This window comes from Desmodus rotundus, chromosome 4 (assembly GCF_022682495.2).
Source record: "Desmodus rotundus isolate HL8 chromosome 4, HLdesRot8A.1, whole genome shotgun sequence".
NCBI lineage: Eukaryota > Metazoa > Chordata > Mammalia > Chiroptera > Phyllostomidae > Desmodus > Desmodus rotundus.
In genome coordinates, this window is record NC_071390.1 from 78,710,444 (window position 1) to 78,720,509 (window position 10,066).

Sequence of the window (10,066 nt, forward strand, 5' to 3'; positions counted from 1 at the left end):
CTTTCACACACTATTACATAGTGCAGGCACCCATTCTCTAAGTTCATTTTTCAATCAGGCAATATGAAATAATTTGGATGATATTTCATTCCTATTTCCTACAGATCAGTGCTTAAGAATTCTGGAGATGCTAAGAACACCTCCAGGCTTTCATACAATCTGTCACAAAATGAAATGCAATGTTTTTATCCTGTGGGGATTCTCACCTTCTTTCTTCAGTGTGTGGTAGAGATATCTGATGGTTACAGTGTTTAAAATATTATAAGGCACACAACATAAAATTTACTGTCTTACCCATTTTTTGAGTTTAAATGCGTTTTATTTTTAGACAGCCTACATGACATCTTTCTCTTAAAAACAATGATTCCACCCCAAATAAATCACTGTCAAAATAAATGAAGAGCTCAAGATAACATCAGTCCCATTTGTCCTAGTCCTGGTATGTGACTGAAAAGCAGCAGCCAGTTATGATGACAGGTGATAGACCCAAATTCCAGATTCTTAACTATTTTCCCTCTTTAAACCACACTTAAAGGAGAATCATATGCAGGGTTGCACCATCCTCACGGTACTTCTGCCAAGCGACCATGCCATCTGGATTGAGGTTTTCATCAACCAAGAACTGGGAGTTTTGAAATTAGCAAGGATATGCTCAATTTGTTCAGTAGCCCCTGTCATAAAAGGCTTTGTTCTTCCTGGTCTCTCTTCTTCAAGTTTCCCTTTGATTGATTTCATGTCATCTTTGATGTACTTCTCGTATGCTTTTCTTGTGAAGCTTGTTTCTTGCAAATGATGGTTCATGACAAAATCAACACCAGTGAAGACTGTGCTTTCAGAAACTTTGCCCTCAGGACCTTCAGTGGAGATATTTCCACCAATGACCAAGTCATCAATGTTACTCTCTGTCCCACTGATGCTCTTCCCCTTCCCTCTAGGCACAGACCGACTGTAATCATCCAGATGTTGTAGATACCAGAAAACATCTCAGCCAGGCTGATGAGGTCCTGATAGATGATCCTGACAGCAGCTGGAAGGAGATGACAGAGGCTTTGGCTTAGCAGGAGCCTGGAGCTCAGAGTGAGCTTGGTGCAGGTGCAGTCAGAGAGGCATTTGGGGGAGGGAGGAGTAGGTGGAAAAGCTGTTTTACCCATTTTTTAAAATCCTCACCTGAGGATATGTTTTTATTGATTTTAGAGAGAGAGAGGAGTGGGGAGGAGAGAGAGAAAGACAGACAGACAGACATTGATGGGTTGCCTCCCATGGTGCCCCCACTGGGGATTAGACCTGCAACCTAGGTATGTGCCCTGACTGGAATTGAACCCATAACCTTTTGGTGTATGGGATGACACTAACCAACTGAGCCACCCATGGGATGATGTTCCAACAAACTGAGGCACAAGGCCAGGGCTTTCTTACCCATTTTTAGGGGCACAGTGCAATAGTGTTAAGTATATATACATTTTGTGCAAACAATCTCCAGAACTTTTTCATCTTGCAAAACTAAAACTTTATACCCATTAAACAACAACTCCCAACGTCTTCCTCCTCCCAGCCTCTGGCCACCACCCGCATGGTAACTATTTTTTTTCAGTCATGACATAAACATTTTATTCAATCAAGGGGAAATAAACCAGGGGGCAGAGAGGGGTAGGTTAACACACTTGAGCTGGGTGACAAAGAGTGGAAGAACTGCTTACATGAGTCTGGGTTACACAGCGTTCCCATGCTCTCTGTCATCTCAGCCTTTCTGAAAGTGGTGTGGATTTGAGCACCAGGATTGAGGTTTGAGCCAGGCACCATGGCAGGTGGTGAGTGCCTGGGGCCAACACACACCTGCTCTGTCAGAGAGACAGAAGGACAAGAGCGTCTAGCCAGTGGCTCCTGGTGAACAGCAGTGGGTTTTATCAGTATTTCTTTTTTTATCCCTTTTTATTGAATTTATTGAGGTGACACTGGTTAACAAAATTATATGGGCTTAAGGTATACAATTCCACAACACATCATCTGTACACTGTATTGTGTGTTCACCATCCCAAGTCAAGTTTCTCTCAATCACCATTTCTCTCCCCATACCCTCCTCTCCCCCTCCACATCCCCAGCAATCCCCATTCCATGGTAACTTTTTTTATTGGGTCAGTTTCGTGATCACGGTATCTCCCCTGCCAGGAAGTATTATTGTTGGGTCAGTTTCTAGAAGTTCTGCCTGGGTGGGTGTCCTTGACAATCCCTGAGAAGTCAAAACAGGGTGTCATTTGGCTAATCCACAGAATTAGTGATTAGATATGATCCTATGCCAGGAGGAAACAAAACTTAGGCGTGGGTTCATAAACACTAAAAGGTAGGCAGAATTCGGATACAGGTAAAGCAATTTAATTCCCAGGCATTAGTCACAGGCCTTACGCATAAAGGAAGGGGTGGGTTCAACAGCTGGAGGAAATGTAGATATCAGTTAGGTCAGGTAATATGTTTTGAATACGCCCAGCCCTGACCCTGACCTAGGATTTGGCACTCATTGATGAATAATCCAGGGTCCCCGATATCAGGGACCTTGCAGTCAAATAGTCTGGACGAGATAAGGCAGATGATAAATGTATTCATTTGCTGCCACTTCCACAAGTTCCTCCACGCTATAGATATCTTTTTTGCCTCAAATAAACTGAATACAGACAACAAAGATATTGGTGACTATATCCTCCATTATTAAATTACTCATCTTATTTTCCACCATAAAATTCTTTTCTTCTATTGTTATTCAAGTACAATTGTCTCCATTTTCACCCCACCACACCCCCCTTCCCCACCCATCCCTACCTTCCACCCTCAAACCCACACCCCTTGGCTTTGTCCATGTGTTCTTCATACAAGTTCCTTGATGGCCCTTCCCCATTATCCCCTATTATCCCTCTCCCTCTTCCGCTCTGACTATTGTCAGATTGTTCTCTATTTCAGTGTCTCTGGTTGTATTTTGATTGATTGTTTGTTTTGTTGATTAGGTTCTACTTATAGGTCAGATCATATGGTGTTCATCTTTTGCTGTCTGGCTTATTTCACTCAGCACAATGCTCTCCAGTTCCATCCATGCTGTTGCAAAGGGTATAAGCTCCCTCTTTCTCTCTGCTGCGTAGAATTCCATTGTGTAAATGTACCATAGTTTTTTGATCCATTCATTTACTGATGGGCACTTAGGTTGCTTCCAGCACTTGGCTAGTGTAAATTGTGCTGCTGTGAACATTGGGGTGCATAGGTTTTTTGAATTGGTGTTTCAGGGTTCTTAAGGTATAACCCCAGTAGTGGAATTGCTGGGTCAAAAGGTAGTTCCGCTTTTAGTTTTCTGACACCATAAAATTCTTTTATTGCATCCATCAACGTTTCACCACTTAACTGACTCTGGTTAATGTGCTTTGAATATTAACTAAGCACTTCCAAGTCCATAATCACAATGCTCCTTTGAAGGAGGAGGATATTATTATCATCCTTATTTTGCAGATGAGGAAGTAGAAACTCAGAAAGTCTGACGGACTTTCCCAGAGCTACAAAACTAGGAAAGATAGAGTCAAGTTGGGACTCAGGTGCTCAATTAAATGCGATGCTCTTTTTGACTTCTCCATAGGTTAATCACAGGTAGAAGGTTGTCAGTTAGTTGTTGTCAATACATATATTTATGGATTACTGAACTGTGACAAACATTTGGGATACTGTAGTGAATGAGATCCAGTCCGTTCTTGAGCTGAAAGATACAATTACAAATGCTGAGCATTGCAAAGGTTTGTTTTCAGAGAATAAAACACAGGAACCCCACCTAGGCTGGGGTTCAGGGGGTGGATGGAGGGTTACTGACAAGAATTTCCCTTCTGAAAATAAATCTTCAGGACTCTGTCCTTAATCACTGTGAGCTGCAGTGAGACACTTGAATGCTTATTTTATTTTGTGGGAGGATTCAGTTATTGCACAAATGGGTTCAACCGAATAGTGAGTAGAAAGTTTGATCCCCACCCGGAACAGCTAAATCAGTTTCAGTATTTTCACAGCCTATAAAAACACACTCTGTAAAGTGTCTATTAAAATACACTCAATATGGAGTAAAAATTAGAATTAGTCCCTGGGTGGGGAAGTAATACCCGACCCATCAGCTATTTTGTTAGTACCACTTTAAGTAAGAGAAGGACATATCTCTGTGAGGAAAAAATTGCTGTTGAAGTTGATGCAACTCTTGAAAAACTGACTTCTGCATTGCTTTACTCCCTCAGACTGACACAATCATAGAAAAAGTTGACAGGAAAGCGCTAACAAGACACAGTTGCAAAAATGAACACTAACATTGGAAGGAATTCAATGCTGTTAAAACAGAAAAAAAGGAACACGTTTTTCAGTTTGTTTTTTTTTTGCATACCTGGTTATTAAATTAACTGGTGTTCATTTTAACACAGTGCGAACTTGAACCATCATCACAGGATGTTTCCAGACTCTGAATATGCCAAACTTAACACACTGAATAGGTAATTGTGCTGGTCCCTTGGTTATTAAGATGCAGCGAGACTTTATATTTGTTGTTCTCCAACTTCATGCTTTCTGGACTTTCTGAGACTGTTCCAATTTCAGATAATCCTGGTCAAACCACAGCTGAGACAAAGGATTCTCTTGTTTCGTACTGTGCTGTATGTCTCCAACAGAGTGTTTGCATATTGCACATACTTAATAGATGAATTGTATGTCTGACAATCCAGAAATAATAGTCACCACAATTCTGAAAGACATTTAGTAAGGCCAGAGATATCAGAGTATCATTGGAGAATTGTTTGTACACACAGACCCAGGGAAAAAGCCCTAAGACTGAAATTCTCCATCCACAAGTACAGGGCAGGGGAAGACCAAAGAAAGAGGCTGACCACTCCAGTCTGGTGCTGACCAATAGAGTTTATTAGGGGAAACTTACATACAAGACATGATTTGGGCAGCTGCAAGATGGAACAAATTCCCATGCTATATAGCAGGTGCCAAAGAATTATATAGGGTAAAGTGGGGAGGAGGAAGAGTCACAGGTAGTAGTACCTGAATGCTACCTGGTGTGGAAAATTACTTTAACATGCTTGATCAGAACAGGAAAAATGAAATATTTTCCAGACCCAGCTAATACCAGGAAGCAGGGGACCAGTGCCGATTTTTTTGTTGTTAGAATGAAAATTGATTCATGGTCAGACAGAGTGTAAGGGGGGAAGGGGGTTACAGTAAGCAGTCTCTGTTTGGGCCCAGGTACAGCTTGGAGGGTGGACAGCGGTCACATCATCGAACAGTCTGGCCTCTGCAGAATCACATTCATTCATTTGTTAATATGTTGATGTGCTGCCTAAAGTTACTGAGCGCCTAGTTTGTGCCACACACTATCGTAGGTTCTGGGGATACATAAGTGAATGAAATAGGCAAAAATTCCTGTCTTCAAGGAGCTTAAGGCCCCTTGGGGAAGACAGATGAAAACTAAGTTAAAAATATGGCAAATTAGATGGTAATAGAAGATATGGAAAAAATAAAGTAAGGAAGAGGAATGGGAATTATTGGAGTTGGGCTGTTTGCAATTTTTGATTGCATAGACAGGGCAGATGACGTCTGAAAGAGTTTTGGAGGGATTCCTGAAGAAACCTGGAGAAGAGCCTTCAGGGTAGAGAGACTGCAAGTCAAAGGCCCTGAGTGGGGAGCATGTTGGGTACTTTCCAGAAAGAGCAAAGAGTTCAGGTGGCTTGAGTAGTGAGAGAAGCAGGAGATAAGTGGGGGCAGATTGTATAGGGGTTTCATAGGCCACTGTAAAGACTTCAGCTTTTACTCTGGGTCAGAGGGGAAGGTGTAGGAGAGTTTTGATTAGAGAATATTAATGCTGATAATAGTTAACCTTTATGTAGCATTTATTAGATGCTAGATGCTGTTCTAAGTATTTTACATCTATTAACTGATTTATTCCCTATATCAAGCCTGTGAGATAGGTATTATTCTCATTTATATAGATGAGAAACTGTGGCTTTAAAAAATTCAGAAACTTGTCCAAGGTCATAAAACTAGTAAGTGGTAGAATTGTAACTCAAACCAGCCAGTTTGTGGTCCATTTCCTTTTTTGTAGGACAAACAATGAGACCACATTTCCCAGTTTTCCTGAGTTGTGGCCAGTGGAACATGAGCAGAAGTGAAGGGTGCTACTTCCAACCTGATTCATCAAAAGCTTCCACAGGCAATCCTTTTATCCCCTTTTTCCCACTGAATGCAGAGAACTTCAAGGTCCTAGGGGAAGGTGGAGCTATAAGATGAAAGGAGCTAAAGTGTTTAAATGACCACATGGAAGCTGCAGGTCAGGAACAGTCCTTCGAAGTTCCCAATAAGCTTCTATTGTATAAGCCACTGAGAATTAGGCATTGATTTAAAGTCTTGAATTTAAGGCTGAAGGTGGCATGAGTCTCATGCAGAAGAGTACACAATCTATTTTATTTATTTATTTTTAGAGAGTGGAAAAGAGAGGGAGAGAAATAGCAATGTGTGGTTGCCTCTTGAGCGCCCCCCTACTGGGGACCTGGCCTGCAACCCAGGCATGTGCCCTGACTGGGAATGGATCCTGAGACCATTTGGTTCACAGGCCATCACTCAATCCACTGAGTCACATCATCCAGAGAGAGTACACAATCTATTAATGAAGACAGACTTGTAAATGATGGCAATGCAGTCCTCTAACACAGGCATTAAGAGAGAAGTCTGCCACCTTTCCCTGCCACTCAGGGTAAGGAGTCTAAACACTATCTAGGAAAGTGTAGGTCACCTCTACCTAGTGACATCTGAATAGGTGATGAAGGGTGCATAGGAGTTTGGGGTGAGGAGGTGTGGGGAATAGCAGTAGGGCCATTTCAGTGACAGCTTGTGCAAAGGAATGAAAGGGGAGAGGAGTCTGGGAAGAAGGAAATGGTCTGTCACTCAGCTTATCTTATTTCATCTCATTTCATGCTAACTAGAGGTTTCCTTCCTAACACCTCCAATTTCTCACACCTTTTACCTTCTGTCCTGAAGAAGCAGCATATCCAAGTGGTTGGGTATGTTAATGAAAAATTTCTTCTGATGCTTGTTAAAATGGTAAAGAAGACTTAATTAAGGACTGTTGCAAAAGGTGTCAGCGCTATCACAATAGGGATGAGAGATGGGACTCAACTCCCAACACAGCAAAGACAGCTGGGGATTTCCAACCAGTGAGCACTCTGAAGAGTCAGTGAATGGAAATGTGCTAAGAAAAGAAGTTAAGGGTAGGGGAATTTTTGCTAAAATAACTTAACAAGATTATTATTTAAGACAGGCCAGGATGATGAGATACCAAGTGTTGGGGATGAGGAGTTTGATCACCATCAAAATTAGGGGATTCTCTCTAAATTGAATCAGCAAGATTCTTCTCACAACTGGACTCAGCAAGGATGAGGAGGAAGCAAGGTTAAGGCCTAGTTGGGAAGAGGACTCAGAGGAGCCTGACTAAAGTTTGGTGAAGGAGCAAGTCTTTATCAGGTAGTTCAGCTCTTGAACTTGAATGACTGGATCTGGATTCTCATTCTCATGTTGAACTAGTTGCTCAGTTTCTCTGTGCTAGTTAAAGAGGGTTCATAACAATAAGTACCTCAACAGACTACTGTGAGAAATAAGTGAGTTAGACATACAAAGCACTTAGAACAGGGCCTGGCTGCTGATGCTGGAGTTGCTTTCTCTTACTGTTATTAACTTCTTTAGCCATATAACAGATTTTCAGAAGGCAGGGGAAGTGAAGTTTGGTCAAAAGGCCTTATTTGAGTCTCAGAAGGACCATTACCTTTGGTTATCTAAGGGAACTTGCCTGACCTACAGTGAGTCTTTGGTCTTCCCATTTTTAAATGAGATCAGTGACTACTAATACTCATGTTCCCTCCCTGTGAGGTTCCTGTGAGTCAATGAAAATGACTTTTGTAAAGTTGTAAAGCTGTATTTGAATGCAAGGGATTATAAAAGCCACCACACCTACCCTTGCTTCACTTCCTGGCACAGCCCATGTTCCTCAGGCTTCTCAGCAACCTCTCACCAACATCCCCTTTCCCTCTACCTCTGGCCTTGCAAGAATCAACCTTAATGCTCAGCTTTACTAGGCCTTACTCTACTGTCTCCCCCATTCCTAGCTGCTGCCTACATGCCCATCAACCACAACCCAATTTAGACATCAGGCCACCTGGATCTCTCTTGTCTTGTGTTTCCTTAGGTTTCTGAGGAACTCAGACTAAAGGGGCTCCTTAGTAGCATTGCCAGATAAAATATAGTTAAATTTGAATTTCAGGTAAACAACGAATACATTTTTAGTACAAGCATGTCCCAAATATCACATGAGACATACTTAAGGTAAACATTTATCATTTTTCTGAATATTCAGGTAAACAACGAATACATTTTTAGTACAAGCATGTCCCAAATATCACATGAGACATACTTAAGCTAAACATTTATCATTTTTCTGAAATTCAAATTTAACTGAGTGTCCTGTATTTTTATTTGCTAAATCTGGCAACTCTATAGTCAAAATGGGGACCCATAGAATACAGAGGACAAATAGCACCAGGAAGATGAGTAGAATGAGAGACAGGAAAAGAGTGAGAGAGTTGTGTGGAAGTTCCCACACTTACTGTTCTCATCTAAAAATCCAAGGCCCATTGGCTTACCATGGTGCAAATCTCTTTCAGCTACTCCAAGGAAAAGGATATGAGAACATAAACTCTTTTTTCTACTTTGCTCAAAATAGTCTTTCTAGAACGAAAATCTGATCACTTTCCTGCTTTAATTACCTCCTTTAATTTTGTAGGGGTCTATAAACTCTGGTCCCCAGGTAAAAATCCAGCTGCCTTCTTGTTTTTGTAAATTAAATTTTATTGGAACACAGTCAAGCTCATTAGTTCATGTTTGGTCTGTGTTTACTTCTGTACTACAGTGGCAGCTAGACTGTCTCTCTGCCTGTGGCTGGTTCTCTCTGAGCATGAGAATAAGACATAGTTGTGTTATGCTCTGGGGATAGTCACTGCACCACAAACCAAAGCTCTGTCTGGACAGAACCAAAAATACAGCCACAGCCTCAAGTAGAGATAGTGGTCAAGACATGCAAAAAGCCCCATGGTTTCCACAGCTGGTGGTCCGTTGATCCTTCTCCAGACTGTGGGCATCTCATAATCTGGGCCTTCCAAGTCCATGCTGTGCATGAGAGCCCTGCCTACTTTGCACCTGGTCTTCAGCCTCTTTAGATAAAAACTTTTCCTCCCCAAACTTAGAAACTTAGCTCTTGAACAAATGAGTCACAGACTAAATCACAAGAGAAGTTAGAAAATATCCTGAGACAAAAGAAAATAAAACACAAACATACCAAAATTTATAGGATGCAACAAAACATCCTAGACTGAAGTTTTAAAATGGAAAACACCTATATTAAAAAAGAAGAAAGATCTCAAATCAACAAACTAACTCGATCTCAAGGGCCTATCAAAATGCCGGTGGCAATTTTGCAGAAATCAAAAATCCATCCTAAAAGTCATATGGAATCTCAAAGCACCGCAACTAGCCAAACCAATCTTGAGAAAGAAAAACAAAGCTATGGTCTTACACTTTCTGATTTTAAAATATATTATAAAGCTACAGTAATCAAAACAATATGTTACTGGCATAGAGAGAGATATATAGACCCATGAAACAGATTATAGAAATAAAAAATAAACTCTCACATATATAGTCAAATTATCAGAAATATGGGTTCCAAGACACCACAATGGGAAAAGGTTAGTCTCTTCAATAAATGCTGCTGGAAAAACTGAATATCCACATGCAAAAGAATGAAGTTTAAACCCTCACCTTATACCATATACAAAAATTAACTCAAAATGGATTAAAGACCTAAAGGTGAGACCTGAAGCTATAAAATTTTTAGAAAAAAACACAATGTCAAACATTATGCTTTGTATTTGGTAAATGATTTCTTGATATGATGCCAAAAGCATAGGCAACAAAAGAAAAAAATAGACAATTGTGAATATATAATACTTTAAAACTT

The 10,066-nt window shown here is 40.8% G+C and overlaps 1 pseudogene; it reads right to left on the reverse strand.

Annotated features, from left to right (window-relative positions):
* Positions 1-436: 436 nt before the first annotated feature.
* LOC112317731 (translationally-controlled tumor protein-like) lies at positions 437-1,469 on the reverse strand (annotated as a pseudogene).
* Positions 1,470-10,066: the final 8,597 nt, after the last annotated feature.